This window comes from Hyla sarda, unplaced genomic scaffold (assembly GCF_029499605.1).
Source record: "Hyla sarda isolate aHylSar1 unplaced genomic scaffold, aHylSar1.hap1 scaffold_2501, whole genome shotgun sequence".
In the NCBI taxonomy this organism is placed as follows: Eukaryota; Metazoa; Chordata; class Amphibia; order Anura; family Hylidae; genus Hyla; species Hyla sarda.
In genome coordinates this window covers 18,002-38,831 of record NW_026609189.1, presented here as the reverse complement: position 1 = coordinate 38,831, position 20,830 = coordinate 18,002, and the positions used below count along the sequence as shown (strand labels likewise).

Below are 20,830 nucleotides of genomic sequence, written 5' to 3'. Positions count from 1 at the left end.
AAAGTTGCAGGCCAAATATGTGTGACATTTCTGCGACTTTAGCTTCTAGAGCATTTTTACAACATTATACATAGGTGCTGAATACATAAAAAGCGACTGTTCAGCGACAGACAAGTCGCATCGGCTGAAAGTAGGCCAGAATGTCAGTCCATGTTGGAGCAGGTTTAGATACAGTCTAAAGTATAGATCTCAAAGTCTGTGCACAGAATTTAGCAAGGGCCTCGCACCTTCTGATGCATCAGGTAGGTGCACAATAGCATAGCCTAACCCTCTGTACTTTGGTCTATATTGATGCGGGACATAGACAGCCAGCTGATGACCAATCCATTAGTGCAATGGATGGCTGGAAGCATTTGTCTTTGCCTTTGCAATACCACAGAAGCAATGCATGGTCAATGTACAGCAATGACACACCTGTGTGAACAGCCAGGAGACCCCCCCCATGTTATGTTACATAGTTACATAGTTAGTACGGTCGAAAAAAGACATATGTCCATCAAGTTCAACCAGGGAATTAAGGGGTAGGGGTGTGGCGCGATATTGGGGAAGGGATGAGATTTTATATTTCTTCATAAGCATTAATCTTATTTTGTCAATTAGGAACATTCAGCACCCACCCGCTATCAAGGCAGCTGCCTATCATGTCATGCCCTACCTGCACAGGTGTGCTGGCTACTCAAATGATCCAATTAAGGAGGCCATTTAGTCAGCAGCAGCAGAAGTCCTGTGCCTGGACGCTCCAACAGCGGCCAGACACAAGCAGAAGCAGAAGCAGCAGAAGCAGCAGCAGCACCACCTTTTGTTTTTTGGCTGCAGCAGCAGCAGCAAGGCCCACAGGGCTGGCTAGCTGGCTAGCCAGCAAGCAGGTAGCAATGAAAGTAGGAATCTTTCTTTTTAACCCTGTAAGGGGGTGGTGCACTGTACCCGAAGATACTGCCATATCGGGTCAATGCATAGGGCGACGGAAGCAAGCTTCGAAATCGGCCCCCGTTCTCAAAAATCCATTTAATATATGGTCCCCAGATAGGGGACGTATCAGATATTAAACTGATAAGAACAGATACTACACTTGATCTTAGCCAAAAGGCCGAGAAGCGATAACCGTGAAAGGGGCGGGCCCAACAAGGTCCCCTTCATGGGCACTATCACTGCTTGCTGTCAGGGAGGCTGCCAGACAATTTTCCATGCACACTCTGGGCTGGGGGGCAGTCAACCACCAGTACACACAGCAGAACCTAAACCCATACCATTATTGCTAAGCAGCAAGACAGGGGCCCATTGCACTCCCACGGGGCCTTTTTAAATGCAATCCATAACCCGGATTTGCCAGGAACCCTTCTTACTCCTCCTACTTGCATGTGACACTGGGCTTAGGATCTGCATAGGAAACACACACACAAGCACACACCTACCTTTGTTGCCTGCAGATGCCTCCTTGGCTGTCCCCAAACGGTATCAAACCAACACCCACGGGAAGCTGTAAGCATAGAGGACATGCCTGCACCCCATTGGACTTACCTGTGTGGGTTAAATCCGGGTTATTTGACAACCTATGGCGGTGATGGTTCTGCTCAGGCAGAGCAGTGCTGATGCTCCTCATAAAGCTGTCGCTGCTGTGAAGGTTCTAGGTGACATCACAAATCCCTATGGTTACATACACAACAAAGCTGGGTTGTTGTTGTTTACACTCTGCAAGGCCTGTGGAAGTGAGTGACATCATAGCACTGTAGTTCTGAGGGTTCTAGATGGATGCAACAATCTCCTGTTGCTTCTATGAAGGCCATAATAGACGACATCACCAAACAGCTCCATAGTCACATACACAGCAAAGGAGAGATGTTGTTTACACCTAGTGATGTCAGTGGTATTGAGTGACATCACAGCACAGTGCTAAGGCTCCTGGGCCTGGACACAGCAGCGGCTGCAATATCTCAACGGAGAATACGTTTATATATATGTGTGTGTGTGCGCGTATATATATATATATATATATATATATATATATATATATATATATTTCTCCGCCGAAATCACTTTTAAACCCATTTCCACCTTTTTTTCCCTTCTCTTCCTCTTACTTTTTTTTCACGTTTTTTTACGTTTTTCTCCTTTTCGCCTCTTTTCTGGGCGTATTATTCTTCTTTTTCTTCTTTTTTTTCGTCTAATGCATACCCCATCAGTGCAGCAATGCTTATTCAATACCGCCAGCAGATGGAGACACTGGGGGATAATTTTCTAAGGATTTATACTGATTTTTCCTGTCTGAATTTGTCGCACAGAAAGTTGCAGGCCAAATATGTGTGACATTTCTGCGACTTTAGCTTCTAGAGCATTTTTACAACATTATACATAGGTGCTGAATACATAAAAAGCGACTGTTCAGCGACAGACAAGTCGCATCGGCTGAAAGTAGGCCAGAATGTCAGTCCATGTTGGAGCAGGTTTAGATACAGTCTAAAGTATAGATCTCAAAGTCTGTGCACAGAATTTAGCAAGGGCCTCGCACCTTCTGATGCATCAGGTAGGTGCACAATAGCATAGCCTAACCCTCTGTACTTTGGTCTATATTGATGCGGGACATAGACAGCCAGCTGATGACCAATCCATTAGTGCAATGGATGGCTGGAAGCATTTGTCTTTGCCTTTGCAATACCACAGAAGCAATGCATGGTCAATGTACAGCAATGACACACCTGTGTGAACAGCCAGGAGACCCCCCCCATGTTATGTTACATAGTTACATAGTTAGTACGGTCGAAAAAAGACATATGTCCATCAAGTTCAACCAGGGAATTAAGGGGTAGGGGTGTGGCGCGATATTGGGGAAGGGATGAGATTTTATATTTCTTCATAAGCATTAATCTTATTTTGTCAATTAGGAACATTCAGCACCCACCCGCTATCAAGGCAGCTGCCTATCATGTCATGCCCTACCTGCACAGGTGTGCTGGCTACTCAAATGATCCAATTAAGGAGGCCATTTAGTCAGCAGCAGCAGAAGTCCTGTGCCTGGACGCTCCAACAGCGGCCAGACACAAGCAGAAGCAGAAGCAGCAGAAGCAGCAGCAGCACCACCTTTTGTTTTTTGGCTGCAGCAGCAGCAGCAAGGCCCACAGGGCTGGCTAGCTGGCTAGCCAGCAAGCAGGTAGCAATGAAAGTAGGAATCTTTCTTTTTAACCCTGTAAGGGGGTGGTGCACTGTACCCGAAGATACTGCCATATCGGGTCAATGCATAGGGCGACGGAAGCAAGCTTCGAAATCGGCCCCCGTTCTCAAAAATCCATTTAATATATGGTCCCCAGATAGGGGACGTATCAGATATTAAACTGATAAGAACAGATACTACACTTGATCTTAGCCAAAAGGCCGAGAAGCGATAACCGTGAAAGGGGCGGGCCCAACAAGGTCCCCTTCATGGGCACTATCACTGCTTGCTGTCAGGGAGGCTGCCAGACAATTTTCCATGCACACTCTGGGCTGGGGGGCAGTCAACCACCAGTACACACAGCAGAACCTAAACCCATACCATTATTGCTAAGCAGCAAGACAGGGGCCCATTGCACTCCCACGGGGCCTTTTTAAATGCAATCCATAACCCGGATTTGCCAGGAACCCTTCTTACTCCTCCTACTTGCATGTGACACTGGGCTTAGGATCTGCATAGGAAACACACACACAAGCACACACCTACCTTTGTTGCCTGCAGATGCCTCCTTGGCTGTCCCCAAACGGTATCAAACCAACACCCACGGGAAGCTGTAAGCATAGAGGACATGCCTGCACCCCATTGGACTTACCTGTGTGGGTTAAATCCGGGTTATTTGACAACCTATGGCGGTGATGGTTCTGCTCAGGCAGAGCAGTGCTGATGCTCCTCATAAAGCTGTCGCTGCTGTGAAGGTTCTAGGTGACATCACAAATCCCTATGGTTACATACACAACAAAGCTGGGTTGTTGTTGTTTACACTCTGCAAGGCCTGTGGAAGTGAGTGACATCATAGCACTGTAGTTCTGAGGGTTCTAGATGGATGCAACAATCTCCTGTTGCTTCTATGAAGGCCATAATAGACGACATCACCAAACAGCTCCATAGTCACATACACAGCAAAGGAGAGATGTTGTTTACACCTAGTGATGTCAGTGGTATTGAGTGACATCACAGCACAGTGCTAAGGCTCCTGGGCCTGGACACAGCAGCGGCTGCAATATCTCAACGGAGAATACGTTTATATATATGTGTGTGTGTGCGCGTATATATATATATATATATATATATATATATATATATATATATATATTTCTCCGCCGAAATCACTTTTAAACCCATTTCCACCTTTTTTTCCCTTCTCTTCCTCTTACTTTTTTTTCACGTTTTTTTACGTTTTTCTCCTTTTCGCCTCTTTTCTGGGCGTATTATTCTTCTTTTTCTTCTTTTTTTTCGTCTAATGCATACCCCATCAGTGCAGCAATGCTTATTCAATACCGCCAGCAGATGGAGACACTGGGGGATAATTTTCTAAGGATTTATACTGATTTTTCCTGTCTGAATTTGTCGCACAGAAAGTTGCAGGCCAAATATGTGTGACATTTCTGCGACTTTAGTAGAGCATTTTTACAACATTATACATAGGTGCTGAATACATAAAAAGCGACTGTTCAGCGACAGACAAGTCGCATCGGCTGAAAGTAGGCCAGAATGTCAGTCCATGTTGGAGCAGGTTTAGATACAGTCTAAAGTATAGATCTCAAAGTCTGAAGGGCCTCGCACCTTCTGATGCATCAGGTAGGTGCACAATAGCATAGCCTAACCCTCTGTACTTTGGTCTATATTGATGCGGGACATAGACAGCCAGCTGATGACCAATCCATTAGTGCAATGGATGGCTGGAAGCATTTGTCTTTGCCTTTGCAATACCACAGAAGCAATGCATGGTCAATGTACAGCAATGACACACCTGTGTGAACAGCCAGGAGACCCCCCCCATGTTATGTTACATAGTTACATAGTTAGTACGGTCGAAAAAAGACATATGTCCATCAAGTTCAACCAGGGAATTAAGGGGTAGGGGTGTGGCGCGATATTGGGGAAGGGATGAGATTTTATATTTCTTCATAAGCATTAATCTTATTTTGTCAATTAGGAACATTCAGCACCCACCCGCTATCAAGGCAGCTGCCTATCATGTCATGCCCTACCTGCACAGGTGTGCTGGCTACTCAAATGATCCAATTAAGGAGGCCATTTAGTCAGCAGCAGCAGAAGTCCTGTGCCTGGACGCTCCAACAGCGGCCAGACACAAGCAGAAGCAGAAGCAGCAGAAGCAGCAGCAGCACCACCTTTTGTTTTTTGGCTGCAGCAGCAGCAGCAAGGCCCACAGGGCTGGCTAGCTGGCTAGCCAGCAAGCAGGTAGCAATGAAAGTAGGAATCTTTCTTTTTAACCCTGTAAGGGGGTGGTGCACTGTACCCGAAGATACTGCCATATCGGGTCAATGCATAGGGCGACGGAAGCAAGCTTCGAAATCGGCCCCCGTTCTCAAAAATCCATTTAATATATGGTCCCCAGATAGGGGACGTATCAGATATTAAACTGATAAGAACAGATACTACACTTGATCTTAGCCAAAAGGCCGAGAAGCGATAACCGTGAAAGGGGCGGGCCCAACAAGGTCCCCTTCATGGGCACTATCACTGCTTGCTGTCAGGGAGGCTGCCAGACAATTTTCCATGCACACTCTGGGCTGGGGGGCAGTCAACCACCAGTACACACAGCAGAACCTAAACCCATACCATTATTGCTAAGCAGCAAGACAGGGGCCCATTGCACTCCCACGGGGCCTTTTTAAATGCAATCCATAACCCGGATTTGCCAGGAACCCTTCTTACTCCTCCTACTTGCATGTGACACTGGGCTTAGGATCTGCATAGGAAACACACACACAAGCACACACCTACCTTTGTTGCCTGCAGATGCCTCCTTGGCTGTCCCCAAACGGTATCAAACCAACACCCACGGGAAGCTGTAAGCATAGAGGACATGCCTGCACCCCATTGGACTTACCTGTGTGGGTTAAATCCGGGTTATTTGACAACCTATGGCGGTGATGGTTCTGCTCAGGCAGAGCAGTGCTGATGCTCCTCATAAAGCTGTCGCTGCTGTGAAGGTTCTAGGTGACATCACAAATCCCTATGGTTACATACACAACAAAGCTGGGTTGTTGTTGTTTACACTCTGCAAGGCCTGTGGAAGTGAGTGACATCATAGCACTGTAGTTCTGAGGGTTCTAGATGGATGCAACAATCTCCTGTTGCTTCTATGAAGGCCATAATAGACGACATCACCAAACAGCTCCATAGTCACATACACAGCAAAGGAGAGATGTTGTTTACACCTAGTGATGTCAGTGGTATTGAGTGACATCACAGCACAGTGCTAAGGCTCCTGGGCCTGGACACAGCAGCGGCTGCAATATCTCAACGGAGAATACGTTTATATATATGTGTGTGTGTGCGCGTATATATATATATATATATATATATATATATATATATATATATATATTTCTCCGCCGAAATCACTTTTAAACCCATTTCCACCTTTTTTTCCCTTCTCTTCCTCTTACTTTTTTTTCACGTTTTTTTACGTTTTTCTCCTTTTCGCCTCTTTTCTGGGCGTATTATTCTTCTTTTTCTTCTTTTTTTTCGTCTAATGCATACCCCATCAGTGCAGCAATGCTTATTCAATACCGCCAGCAGATGGAGACACTGGGGGATAATTTTCTAAGGATTTATACTGATTTTTCCTGTCTGAATTTGTCGCACAGAAAGTTGCAGGCCAAATATGTGTGACATTTCTGCGACTTTAGCTTCTAGAGCATTTTTACAACATTATACATAGGTGCTGAATACATAAAAAGCGACTGTTCAGCGACAGACAAGTCGCATCGGCTGAAAGTAGGCCAGAATGTCAGTCCATGTTGGAGCAGGTTTAGATACAGTCTAAAGTATAGATCTCAAAGTCTGTGCACAGAATTTAGCAAGGGCCTCGCACCTTCTGATGCATCAGGTAGGTGCACAATAGCATAGCCTAACCCTCTGTACTTTGGTCTATATTGATGCGGGACATAGACAGCCAGCTGATGACCAATCCATTAGTGCAATGGATGGCTGGAAGCATTTGTCTTTGCCTTTGCAATACCACAGAAGCAATGCATGGTCAATGTACAGCAATGACACACCTGTGTGAACAGCCAGGAGACCCCCCCCATGTTATGTTACATAGTTACATAGTTAGTACGGTCGAAAAAAGACATATGTCCATCAAGTTCAACCAGGGAATTAAGGGGTAGGGGTGTGGCGCGATATTGGGGAAGGGATGAGATTTTATATTTCTTCATAAGCATTAATCTTATTTTGTCAATTAGGAACATTCAGCACCCACCCGCTATCAAGGCAGCTGCCTATCATGTCATGCCCTACCTGCACAGGTGTGCTGGCTACTCAAATGATCCAATTAAGGAGGCCATTTAGTCAGCAGCAGCAGAAGTCCTGTGCCTGGACGCTCCAACAGCGGCCAGACACAAGCAGAAGCAGAAGCAGCAGAAGCAGCAGCAGCACCACCTTTTGTTTTTTGGCTGCAGCAGCAGCAGCAAGGCCCACAGGGCTGGCTAGCTGGCTAGCCAGCAAGCAGGTAGCAATGAAAGTAGGAATCTTTCTTTTTAACCCTGTAAGGGGGTGGTGCACTGTACCCGAAGATACTGCCATATCGGGTCAATGCATAGGGCGACGGAAGCAAGCTTCGAAATCGGCCCCCGTTCTCAAAAATCCATTTAATATATGGTCCCCAGATAGGGGACGTATCAGATATTAAACTGATAAGAACAGATACTACACTTGATCTTAGCCAAAAGGCCGAGAAGCGATAACCGTGAAAGGGGCGGGCCCAACAAGGTCCCCTTCATGGGCACTATCACTGCTTGCTGTCAGGGAGGCTGCCAGACAATTTTCCATGCACACTCTGGGCTGGGGGGCAGTCAACCACCAGTACACACAGCAGAACCTAAACCCATACCATTATTGCTAAGCAGCAAGACAGGGGCCCATTGCACTCCCACGGGGCCTTTTTAAATGCAATCCATAACCCGGATTTGCCAGGAACCCTTCTTACTCCTCCTACTTGCATGTGACACTGGGCTTAGGATCTGCATAGGAAACACACACACAAGCACACACCTACCTTTGTTGCCTGCAGATGCCTCCTTGGCTGTCCCCAAACGGTATCAAACCAACACCCACGGGAAGCTGTAAGCATAGAGGACATGCCTGCACCCCATTGGACTTACCTGTGTGGGTTAAATCCGGGTTATTTGACAACCTATGGCGGTGATGGTTCTGCTCAGGCAGAGCAGTGCTGATGCTCCTCATAAAGCTGTCGCTGCTGTGAAGGTTCTAGGTGACATCACAAATCCCTATGGTTACATACACAACAAAGCTGGGTTGTTGTTGTTTACACTCTGCAAGGCCTGTGGAAGTGAGTGACATCATAGCACTGTAGTTCTGAGGGTTCTAGATGGATGCAACAATCTCCTGTTGCTTCTATGAAGGCCATAATAGACGACATCACCAAACAGCTCCATAGTCACATACACAGCAAAGGAGAGATGTTGTTTACACCTAGTGATGTCAGTGGTATTGAGTGACATCACAGCACAGTGCTAAGGCTCCTGGGCCTGGACACAGCAGCGGCTGCAATATCTCAACGGAGAATACGTTTATATATATGTGTGTGTGTGCGCGTATATATATATATATATATATATATATATATATATATATATATATATTTCTCCGCCGAAATCACTTTTAAACCCATTTCCACCTTTTTTTCCCTTCTCTTCCTCTTACTTTTTTTTCACGTTTTTTTACGTTTTTCTCCTTTTCGCCTCTTTTCTGGGCGTATTATTCTTCTTTTTCTTCTTTTTTTTCGTCTAATGCATACCCCATCAGTGCAGCAATGCTTATTCAATACCGCCAGCAGATGGAGACACTGGGGGATAATTTTCTAAGGATTTATACTGATTTTTCCTGTCTGAATTTGTCGCACAGAAAGTTGCAGGCCAAATATGTGTGACATTTCTGCGACTTTAGCTTCTAGAGCATTTTTACAACATTATACATAGGTGCTGAATACATAAAAAGCGACTGTTCAGCGACAGACAAGTCGCATCGGCTGAAAGTAGGCCAGAATGTCAGTCCATGTTGGAGCAGGTTTAGATACAGTCTAAAGTATAGATCTCAAAGTCTGTGCACAGAATTTAGCAAGGGCCTCGCACCTTCTGATGCATCAGGTAGGTGCACAATAGCATAGCCTAACCCTCTGTACTTTGGTCTATATTGATGCGGGACATAGACAGCCAGCTGATGACCAATCCATTAGTGCAATGGATGGCTGGAAGCATTTGTCTTTGCCTTTGCAATACCACAGAAGCAATGCATGGTCAATGTACAGCAATGACACACCTGTGTGAACAGCCAGGAGACCCCCCCCATGTTATGTTACATAGTTACATAGTTAGTACGGTCGAAAAAAGACATATGTCCATCAAGTTCAACCAGGGAATTAAGGGGTAGGGGTGTGGCGCGATATTGGGGAAGGGATGAGATTTTATATTTCTTCATAAGCATTAATCTTATTTTGTCAATTAGGAACATTCAGCACCCACCCGCTATCAAGGCAGCTGCCTATCATGTCATGCCCTACCTGCACAGGTGTGCTGGCTACTCAAATGATCCAATTAAGGAGGCCATTTAGTCAGCAGCAGCAGAAGTCCTGTGCCTGGACGCTCCAACAGCGGCCAGACACAAGCAGAAGCAGAAGCAGCAGAAGCAGCAGCAGCACCACCTTTTGTTTTTTGGCTGCAGCAGCAGCAGCAAGGCCCACAGGGCTGGCTAGCTGGCTAGCCAGCAAGCAGGTAGCAATGAAAGTAGGAATCTTTCTTTTTAACCCTGTAAGGGGGTGGTGCACTGTACCCGAAGATACTGCCATATCGGGTCAATGCATAGGGCGACGGAAGCAAGCTTCGAAATCGGCCCCCGTTCTCAAAAATCCATTTAATATATGGTCCCCAGATAGGGGACGTATCAGATATTAAACTGATAAGAACAGATACTACACTTGATCTTAGCCAAAAGGCCGAGAAGCGATAACCGTGAAAGGGGCGGGCCCAACAAGGTCCCCTTCATGGGCACTATCACTGCTTGCTGTCAGGGAGGCTGCCAGACAATTTTCCATGCACACTCTGGGCTGGGGGGCAGTCAACCACCAGTACACACAGCAGAACCTAAACCCATACCATTATTGCTAAGCAGCAAGACAGGGGCCCATTGCACTCCCACGGGGCCTTTTTAAATGCAATCCATAACCCGGATTTGCCAGGAACCCTTCTTACTCCTCCTACTTGCATGTGACACTGGGCTTAGGATCTGCATAGGAAACACACACACAAGCACACACCTACCTTTGTTGCCTGCAGATGCCTCCTTGGCTGTCCCCAAACGGTATCAAACCAACACCCACGGGAAGCTGTAAGCATAGAGGACATGCCTGCACCCCATTGGACTTACCTGTGTGGGTTAAATCCGGGTTATTTGACAACCTATGGCGGTGATGGTTCTGCTCAGGCAGAGCAGTGCTGATGCTCCTCATAAAGCTGTCGCTGCTGTGAAGGTTCTAGGTGACATCACAAATCCCTATGGTTACATACACAACAAAGCTGGGTTGTTGTTGTTTACACTCTGCAAGGCCTGTGGAAGTGAGTGACATCATAGCACTGTAGTTCTGAGGGTTCTAGATGGATGCAACAATCTCCTGTTGCTTCTATGAAGGCCATAATAGACGACATCACCAAACAGCTCCATAGTCACATACACAGCAAAGGAGAGATGTTGTTTACACCTAGTGATGTCAGTGGTATTGAGTGACATCACAGCACAGTGCTAAGGCTCCTGGGCCTGGACACAGCAGCGGCTGCAATATCTCAACGGAGAATACGTTTATATATATGTGTGTGTGTGCGCGTATATATATATATATATATATATATATATATATATATATATATATATTTCTCCGCCGAAATCACTTTTAAACCCATTTCCACCTTTTTTTCCCTTCTCTTCCTCTTACTTTTTTTTCACGTTTTTTTACGTTTTTCTCCTTTTCGCCTCTTTTCTGGGCGTATTATTCTTCTTTTTCTTCTTTTTTTTCGTCTAATGCATACCCCATCAGTGCAGCAATGCTTATTCAATACCGCCAGCAGATGGAGACACTGGGGGATAATTTTCTAAGGATTTATACTGATTTTTCCTGTCTGAATTTGTCGCACAGAAAGTTGCAGGCCAAATATGTGTGACATTTCTGCGACTTTAGCTTCTAGAGCATTTTTACAACATTATACATAGGTGCTGAATACATAAAAAGCGACTGTTCAGCGACAGACAAGTCGCATCGGCTGAAAGTAGGCCAGAATGTCAGTCCATGTTGGAGCAGGTTTAGATACAGTCTAAAGTATAGATCTCAAAGTCTGTGCACAGAATTTAGCAAGGGCCTCGCACCTTCTGATGCATCAGGTAGGTGCACAATAGCATAGCCTAACCCTCTGTACTTTGGTCTATATTGATGCGGGACATAGACAGCCAGCTGATGACCAATCCATTAGTGCAATGGATGGCTGGAAGCATTTGTCTTTGCCTTTGCAATACCACAGAAGCAATGCATGGTCAATGTACAGCAATGACACACCTGTGTGAACAGCCAGGAGACCCCCCCCATGTTATGTTACATAGTTACATAGTTAGTACGGTCGAAAAAAGACATATGTCCATCAAGTTCAACCAGGGAATTAAGGGGTAGGGGTGTGGCGCGATATTGGGGAAGGGATGAGATTTTATATTTCTTCATAAGCATTAATCTTATTTTGTCAATTAGGAACATTCAGCACCCACCCGCTATCAAGGCAGCTGCCTATCATGTCATGCCCTACCTGCACAGGTGTGCTGGCTACTCAAATGATCCAATTAAGGAGGCCATTTAGTCAGCAGCAGCAGAAGTCCTGTGCCTGGACGCTCCAACAGCGGCCAGACACAAGCAGAAGCAGAAGCAGCAGAAGCAGCAGCAGCACCACCTTTTGTTTTTTGGCTGCAGCAGCAGCAGCAAGGCCCACAGGGCTGGCTAGCTGGCTAGCCAGCAAGCAGGTAGCAATGAAAGTAGGAATCTTTCTTTTTAACCCTGTAAGGGGGTGGTGCACTGTACCCGAAGATACTGCCATATCGGGTCAATGCATAGGGCGACGGAAGCAAGCTTCGAAATCGGCCCCCGTTCTCAAAAATCCATTTAATATATGGTCCCCAGATAGGGGACGTATCAGATATTAAACTGATAAGAACAGATACTACACTTGATCTTAGCCAAAAGGCCGAGAAGCGATAACCGTGAAAGGGGCGGGCCCAACAAGGTCCCCTTCATGGGCACTATCACTGCTTGCTGTCAGGGAGGCTGCCAGACAATTTTCCATGCACACTCTGGGCTGGGGGGCAGTCAACCACCAGTACACACAGCAGAACCTAAACCCATACCATTATTGCTAAGCAGCAAGACAGGGGCCCATTGCACTCCCACGGGGCCTTTTTAAATGCAATCCATAACCCGGATTTGCCAGGAACCCTTCTTACTCCTCCTACTTGCATGTGACACTGGGCTTAGGATCTGCATAGGAAACACACACACAAGCACACACCTACCTTTGTTGCCTGCAGATGCCTCCTTGGCTGTCCCCAAACGGTATCAAACCAACACCCACGGGAAGCTGTAAGCATAGAGGACATGCCTGCACCCCATTGGACTTACCTGTGTGGGTTAAATCCGGGTTATTTGACAACCTATGGCGGTGATGGTTCTGCTCAGGCAGAGCAGTGCTGATGCTCCTCATAAAGCTGTCGCTGCTGTGAAGGTTCTAGGTGACATCACAAATCCCTATGGTTACATACACAACAAAGCTGGGTTGTTGTTGTTTACACTCTGCAAGGCCTGTGGAAGTGAGTGACATCATAGCACTGTAGTTCTGAGGGTTCTAGATGGATGCAACAATCTCCTGTTGCTTCTATGAAGGCCATAATAGACGACATCACCAAACAGCTCCATAGTCACATACACAGCAAAGGAGAGATGTTGTTTACACCTAGTGATGTCAGTGGTATTGAGTGACATCACAGCACAGTGCTAAGGCTCCTGGGCCTGGACACAGCAGCGGCTGCAATATCTCAACGGAGAATACGTTTATATATATGTGTGTGTGTGCGCGTATATATATATATATATATATATATATATATATATATATATATATATTTCTCCGCCGAAATCACTTTTAAACCCATTTCCACCTTTTTTTCCCTTCTCTTCCTCTTACTTTTTTTTCACGTTTTTTTACGTTTTTCTCCTTTTCGCCTCTTTTCTGGGCGTATTATTCTTCTTTTTCTTCTTTTTTTTCGTCTAATGCATACCCCATCAGTGCAGCAATGCTTATTCAATACCGCCAGCAGATGGAGACACTGGGGGATAATTTTCTAAGGATTTATACTGATTTTTCCTGTCTGAATTTGTCGCACAGAAAGTTGCAGGCCAAATATGTGTGACATTTCTGCGACTTTAGCTTCTAGAGCATTTTTACAACATTATACATAGGTGCTGAATACATAAAAAGCGACTGTTCAGCGACAGACAAGTCGCATCGGCTGAAAGTAGGCCAGAATGTCAGTCCATGTTGGAGCAGGTTTAGATACAGTCTAAAGTATAGATCTCAAAGTCTGTGCACAGAATTTAGCAAGGGCCTCGCACCTTCTGATGCATCAGGTAGGTGCACAATAGCATAGCCTAACCCTCTGTACTTTGGTCTATATTGATGCGGGACATAGACAGCCAGCTGATGACCAATCCATTAGTGCAATGGATGGCTGGAAGCATTTGTCTTTGCCTTTGCAATACCACAGAAGCAATGCATGGTCAATGTACAGCAATGACACACCTGTGTGAACAGCCAGGAGACCCCCCCCATGTTATGTTACATAGTTACATAGTTAGTACGGTCGAAAAAAGACATATGTCCATCAAGTTCAACCAGGGAATTAAGGGGTAGGGGTGTGGCGCGATATTGGGGAAGGGATGAGATTTTATATTTCTTCATAAGCATTAATCTTATTTTGTCAATTAGGAACATTCAGCACCCACCCGCTATCAAGGCAGCTGCCTATCATGTCATGCCCTACCTGCACAGGTGTGCTGGCTACTCAAATGATCCAATTAAGGAGGCCATTTAGTCAGCAGCAGCAGAAGTCCTGTGCCTGGACGCTCCAACAGCGGCCAGACACAAGCAGAAGCAGAAGCAGCAGAAGCAGCAGCAGCACCACCTTTTGTTTTTTGGCTGCAGCAGCAGCAGCAAGGCCCACAGGGCTGGCTAGCTGGCTAGCCAGCAAGCAGGTAGCAATGAAAGTAGGAATCTTTCTTTTTAACCCTGTAAGGGGGTGGTGCACTGTACCCGAAGATACTGCCATATCGGGTCAATGCATAGGGCGACGGAAGCAAGCTTCGAAATCGGCCCCCGTTCTCAAAAATCCATTTAATATATGGTCCCCAGATAGGGGACGTATCAGATATTAAACTGATAAGAACAGATACTACACTTGATCTTAGCCAAAAGGCCGAGAAGCGATAACCGTGAAAGGGGCGGGCCCAACAAGGTCCCCTTCATGGGCACTATCACTGCTTGCTGTCAGGGAGGCTGCCAGACAATTTTCCATGCACACTCTGGGCTGGGGGGCAGTCAACCACCAGTACACACAGCAGAACCTAAACCCATACCATTATTGCTAAGCAGCAAGACAGGGGCCCATTGCACTCCCACGGGGCCTTTTTAAATGCAATCCATAACCCGGATTTGCCAGGAACCCTTCTTACTCCTCCTACTTGCATGTGACACTGGGCTTAGGATCTGCATAGGAAACACACACACAAGCACACACCTACCTTTGTTGCCTGCAGATGCCTCCTTGGCTGTCCCCAAACGCCAAACGGTATCAAACCAACACCCACGGGAAGCTGTAAGCATAGAGGACATGCCTGCACCCCATTGGACTTACCTGTGTGGGTTAAATCCGGGTTATTTGACAACCTATGGCGGTGATGGTTCTGCTCAGGCAGAGCAGTGCTGATGCTCCTCATAAAGCTGTCGCTGCTGTGAAGGTTCTAGGTGACATCACAAATCCCTATGGTTACATACACAACAAAGCTGGGTTGTTGTTGTTTACACTCTGCAAGGCCTGTGGAAGTGAGTGACATCATAGCACTGTAGTTCTGAGGGTTCTAGATGGATGCAACAATCTCCTGTTGCTTCTATGAAGGCCATAATAGACGACATCACCAAACAGCTCCATAGTCACATACACAGCAAAGGAGAGATGTTGTTTACACCTAGTGATGTCAGTGGTATTGAGTGACATCACAGCACAGTGCTAAGGCTCCTGGGCCTGGACACAGCAGCGGCTGCAATATCTCAACGGAGAATACGTTTATATATATGTGTGTGTGTGCGCGTATATATATATATATATATATATATATATATATATATATATATATTTCTCCGCCGAAATCACTTTTAAACCCATTTCCACCTTTTTTTCCCTTCTCTTCCTCTTACTTTTTTTCACGTTTTTTTACGTTTTTCTCCTTTTCGCCTCTTTTCTGGGCGTATTATTCTTCTTTTTCTTCTTTTTTTTCGTCTAATGCATACCCCATCAGTGCAGCAATGCTTATTCAATACCGCCAGCAGATGGAGACACTGGGGGATAATTTTCTAAGGATTTATACTGATTTTTCCTGTCTGAATTTGTCGCACAGAAAGTTGCAGGCCAAATATGTGTGACATTTCTGCGACTTTAGCTTCTAGAGCATTTTTACAACATTATACATAGGTGCTGAATACATAAAAAGCGACTGTTCAGCGACAGACAAGTCGCATCGGCTGAAAGTAGGCCAGAATGTCAGTCCATGTTGGAGCAGGTTTAGATACAGTCTAAAGTATAGATCTCAAAGTCTGTGCACAGAATTTAGCAAGGGCCTCGCACCTTCTGATGCATCAGGTAGGTGCACAATAGCATAGCCTAACCCTCTGTACTTTGGTCTATATTGATGCGGGACATAGACAGCCAGCTGATGACCAATCCATTAGTGCAATGGATGGCTGGAAGCATTTGTCTTTGCCTTTGCAATACCACAGAAGCAATGCATGGTCAATGTACAGCAATGACACACCTGTGTGAACAGCCAGGAGACCCCCCCCATGTTATGTTACATAGTTACATAGTTAGTACGGTCGAAAAAAGACATATGTCCATCAAGTTCAACCAGGGAATTAAGGGGTAGGGGTGTGGCGCGATATTGGGGAAGGGATGAGATTTTATATTTCTTCATAAGCATTAATCTTATTTTGTCAATTAGGAACATTCAGCACCCACCCGCTATCAAGGCAGCTGCCTATCATGTCATGCCCTACCTGCACAGGTGTGCTGGCTACTCAAATGATCCAATTAAGGAGGCCATTTAGTCAGCAGCAGCAGAAGTCCTGTGCCTGGACGCTCCAACAGCGGCCAGACACAAGCAGAAGCAGAAGCAGCAGAAGCAGCAGCAGCACCACCTTTTGTTTTTTGGCTGCAGCAGCAGCAGCAAGGCCCACAGGGCTGGCTAGCTGGCTAGCCAGCAAGCAGGTAGCAATGAAAGTAGGAATCTTTCTTTTTAACCCTGTAAGGGGGTGGTGCACTGTACCCGAAGATACTGCCATATCGGGTCAATGCATAGGGCGACGGAAGCAAGCTTCGAAATCGGCCCCCGTTCTCAAAAATCCATTTAATATATGGTCCCCAGATAGGGGACGTATCAGATATTAAACTGATAAGAACAGATACTACACTTGATCTTAGCCAAAAGGCCGAGAAGCGATAACCGTGAAAGGGGCGGGCCCAACAAGGTCCCCTTCATGGGCACTATCACTGCTTGCTGTCAGGGAGGCTGCCAGACAATTTTCCATGCACACTCTGGGCTGGGGGGCAGTCAACCACCAGTACACACAGCAGAACCTAAACCCATACCATTATTGCTAAGCAGCAAGACAGGGGCCCATTGCACTCCCACGGGGCCTTTTTAAATGCAATCCATAACCCGGATTTGCCAGGAACCCTTCTTACTCCTCCTACTTGCATGTGACACTGGGCTTAGGATCTGCATAGGAAACACACACACAAGCACACACCTACCTTTGTTGCCTGCAGATGCCTCCTTGGCTGTCCCCAAACGGTATCAAACCAACACCCACGGGAAGCTGTAAGCATAGAGGACATGCCTGCACCCCATTGGACTTACCTGTGTGGGTTAAATCCGGGTTATTTGACAACCTATGGCGGTGATGGTTCTGCTCAGGCAGAGCAGTGCTGATGCTCCTCATAAAGCTGTCGCTGCTGTGAAGGTTCTAGGTGACATCACAAATCCCTATGGTTACATACACAACAAAGCTGGGTTGTTGTTGTTTACACTCTGCAAGGCCTGTGGAAGTGAGTGACATCATAGCACTGTAGTTCTGAGGGTTCTAGATGGATGCAACAATCTCCTGTTGCTTCTATGAAGGCCATAATAGACGACATCACCAAACAGCTCCATAGTCACATACACAGCAAAGGAGAGATGTTGTTTACACCTAGTGATGTCAGTGGTATTGAGTGACATCACAGCACAGTGCTAAGGCTCCTGGGCCTGGACACAGCAGCGGCTGCAATATCTCAACGGAGAATACGTTTATATATATGTGTGTGTGTGCGCGTATATATATATATATATATATATATATATATATATATATATATTTCTCCGCCGAAATCACTTTTAAACCCATTTCCACCTTTTTTTCCCTTCTCTTCCTCTTACTTTTTTTTCACGTTTTTTTACGTTTTTCTCCTTTTCGCCTCTTTTCTGGGCGTATTATTCTTCTTTTTCTTCTTTTTTTTCGTCTAATGCATACCCCATCAGTGCAGCAATGCTTATTCAATACCGCCAGCAGATGGAGACACTGGGGGATAATTTTCTAAGGATTTATACTGATTTTTCCTGTCTGAATTTGTCGCACAGAAAGTTGCAGGCCAAATATGTGTGACATTTCTGCGACTTTAGCTTCTAGAGCATTTTTACAACATTATACATAGGTGCTGAATACATAAAAAGCGACTGTTCAGCGACAGACAAGTCGCATCGGCTGAAAGTAGGCCAGAATGTCAGTCCATGTTGGAGCAGGTTTAGATACAGTCTAAAGTATAGATCTCAAAGTCTGTGCACAGAATTTAGCAAGGGCCTCGCACCTTCTGATGCATCAGGTAGGTGCACAATAGCATAGCCTAACCCTCTGTACTTTGGTCTATATTGATGCGGGACATAGACAGCCAGCTGATGACCAATCCATTAGTGCAATGGATGGCTGGAAGCATTTGTCTTTGCCTTTGCAATACCACAGAAGCAATGCATGGTCAATGTACAGCAATGACACACCTGTGTGAACAGCCAGGAGACCCCCCCCCATGTTATGTTACATAGTTACATAGTTAGTACGGTCGAAAAAAGACATATGTCCATCAAGTTCAACCAGGGAATTAAGGGGTAGGGGTGTGGCGCGATATTGGGGAAGGGATGAGATTTTATATTTCTTCATAAGCATTAATCTTATTTTGTCAATTAGGAACATTCAGCACCCACCCGCTATCAAGGCAGCTGCCTATCATGTCATGCCCTACCTGCACAGGTGTGCTGGCTACTCAAATGATCCAATTAAGGAGGCCATTTAGTCAGCAGCAGCAGAAGTCCTGTGCCTGGACGCTCCAACAGCGGCCAGACACAAGCAGAAGCAGAAGCAGCAGAAGCAGCAGCAGCACCACCTTTTGTTTTTTGGCTGCAGCAGCAGCAGCAAGGCCCACAGGGCTGGCTAGCTGGCTAGCCAGCAAGCAGGTAGCAATGAAAGTAGGAATCTTTCTTTTTAACCCTGTAAGGGGGTGGTGCACTGTACCCGAAGATACTGCCATATCGGGTCAATGCATAGGGCGACGGAAGCAAGCTTCGAAATCGGCCCCCGTTCTCAAAAATCCATTTAATATATGGTCCCCAGATAGGGGACGTATCAGATATTAAACTGATAAGAACAGATACTACACTTGATCTTAGCCAAAAGGCCGAGAAGCGATAACCGTGAAAGGGGCGGGCCCAACAAGGTCCCCTTCATGGGCACTATCACTGCTTGCTGTCAGGGAGGCTGCCAGACAATTTTCCATGCACACTCTGGGCTGGGGGGCAGTCAACCACCAGTACACACAGCAGAACCTAAACCCATACCATTATTGCTAAGCAGCAAGACAGGGGCCCATTGCACTCCCACGGGGCCTTTTTAAATGCAATCCATAACCCGGATTTGCCAGGAACCCTTCTTACTCCTCCTACTTGCATGTGACACTGGGCTTAGGATCTGCATAGGAAACACACACACAAGCACACACCTACCTTTGTTGCCTGCAGATGCCTCCTTGGCTGTCCCCAAACGGTATCAAACCAACACCCACGGGAAGCTGTAAGCATAGAGGACATGCCTGCACCCCATTGGACTTACCTGTGTGGGTTAAATCCGGGTTATTTGACAACCTATGGCGGTGATGGTTCTGCTCAGGCAGAGCAGTGCTGATGCTCCTCATAAAGCTGTCGCTGCTGTGAAGGTTCTAGGTGACATCACAAATCCCTATGGTTACATACACAACAAAGCTGGGTTGTTGTTGTTTACACTCTGCAAGGCCTGTGGAAGTGAGTGACATCATAGCACTGTAGTTCTGAGGGTTCTAGATGGATGCAACAATCTCCTGTTGCTTCTATGAAGGCCATAATAGACGACATCACCAAACAGCTCCATAGTCACATACACAGCAAAGGAGAGATGTTGTTTACACCTAGTGATGTCAGTGGTATTGAGTGACATCACAGCACAGTGCTAAGGCTCCTGGGCCTGGACACAGCAGCGGCTGCAATATCTCAACGGAGAATACGTTTATATATATGTGTGTGTGTGCGCGTATATATATATATATATATATATATATATATATATATATATATATTTCTCCGCCGAAATCACTTTTAAACCCATTTCCACCTTTTTTTCCCTTCTCTTCCTCTTACTTTTTTTTCACGTTTTTTTACGTTTTTCTCCTTTTCGCCTCTTTTCTGGGCGTATTATTCTTCTTTTTCTTCTTTTTTTTCGTCTAATGCATACCCCATCAGTGCAGCAATGCTTATTCAATACCGCCAGCAGATGGAGACACTGGGGGATAATTTTCTAAGGATTTATACTGATTTTTCCTGTCTGAATTTGTCGCACAGAAAGTTGCAGGCCAAATATGTGTGACATTTCTGCGACTTTAGCTTCTAGAGCATTTTTACAACATTATACATAGGTGCTGAATACATAAAAAGCGACTGTTCAGCGACAGACAAGTCGCATCGGCTGAAAGTAGGCCAGAATGTCAGTCCATGTTGGAGCAGGTTTAGATACAGTCTAAAGTATAGATCTCAAAGTCTGTGCACAGAATTTAGCAAGGGCCTCGCACCTTCTGATGCATCAGGTAGGTGCACAATAGCATAGCCTAACCCTCTGTACTTTGGTCTATATTGATGCGGGACATAGACAGCCAGCTGATGACCAA

General features: G+C 45.9%; 9 non-coding genes across 9 annotated transcripts; all 9 read right to left on the bottom strand.

Moving 5' to 3' along the window:
• Nucleotides 1-908: 908 nt before the first annotated feature.
• LOC130323543 (U2 spliceosomal RNA) lies at nucleotides 909-1,099 on the bottom strand. Its single transcript, XR_008868810.1, has one exon. It is a non-coding gene; the product is annotated as a U2 spliceosomal RNA (small nuclear RNA).
• A 2,088-nt stretch (nucleotides 1,100-3,187) lies between these two features.
• LOC130323542 (U2 spliceosomal RNA) lies at nucleotides 3,188-3,378 on the bottom strand. Its single transcript, XR_008868809.1, has one exon. It is a non-coding gene; the product is annotated as a U2 spliceosomal RNA (small nuclear RNA).
• A 2,071-nt stretch (nucleotides 3,379-5,449) lies between these two features.
• Nucleotides 5,450-5,640, bottom strand: LOC130323540 (U2 spliceosomal RNA). Its single transcript, XR_008868807.1, has one exon. It is a non-coding gene; the product is annotated as a U2 spliceosomal RNA (small nuclear RNA).
• A 2,090-nt stretch (nucleotides 5,641-7,730) lies between these two features.
• Nucleotides 7,731-7,921, bottom strand: LOC130323538 (U2 spliceosomal RNA). The gene has a single exon (XR_008868806.1). It is a non-coding gene; the product is annotated as a U2 spliceosomal RNA (small nuclear RNA).
• A 2,090-nt stretch (nucleotides 7,922-10,011) lies between these two features.
• LOC130323537 (U2 spliceosomal RNA) lies at nucleotides 10,012-10,202 on the bottom strand. The gene has a single exon (XR_008868805.1). It is a non-coding gene; the product is annotated as a U2 spliceosomal RNA (small nuclear RNA).
• Nucleotides 10,203-12,292: 2,090 nt separating this feature from the next.
• On the bottom strand, nucleotides 12,293-12,483 carry LOC130323536 (U2 spliceosomal RNA). Its single transcript, XR_008868804.1, has one exon. It is a non-coding gene; the product is annotated as a U2 spliceosomal RNA (small nuclear RNA).
• Nucleotides 12,484-14,573: 2,090 nt separating this feature from the next.
• Nucleotides 14,574-14,764, bottom strand: LOC130323535 (U2 spliceosomal RNA). The gene has a single exon (XR_008868803.1). It is a non-coding gene; the product is annotated as a U2 spliceosomal RNA (small nuclear RNA).
• Nucleotides 14,765-16,858: 2,094 nt separating this feature from the next.
• LOC130323534 (U2 spliceosomal RNA) lies at nucleotides 16,859-17,049 on the bottom strand. Its single transcript, XR_008868802.1, has one exon. It is a non-coding gene; the product is annotated as a U2 spliceosomal RNA (small nuclear RNA).
• Nucleotides 17,050-19,136: 2,087 nt separating this feature from the next.
• Nucleotides 19,137-19,327, bottom strand: LOC130323533 (U2 spliceosomal RNA). Its single transcript, XR_008868801.1, has one exon. It is a non-coding gene; the product is annotated as a U2 spliceosomal RNA (small nuclear RNA).
• Between the last annotated feature and the right edge of the window lie 1,503 nt (nucleotides 19,328-20,830).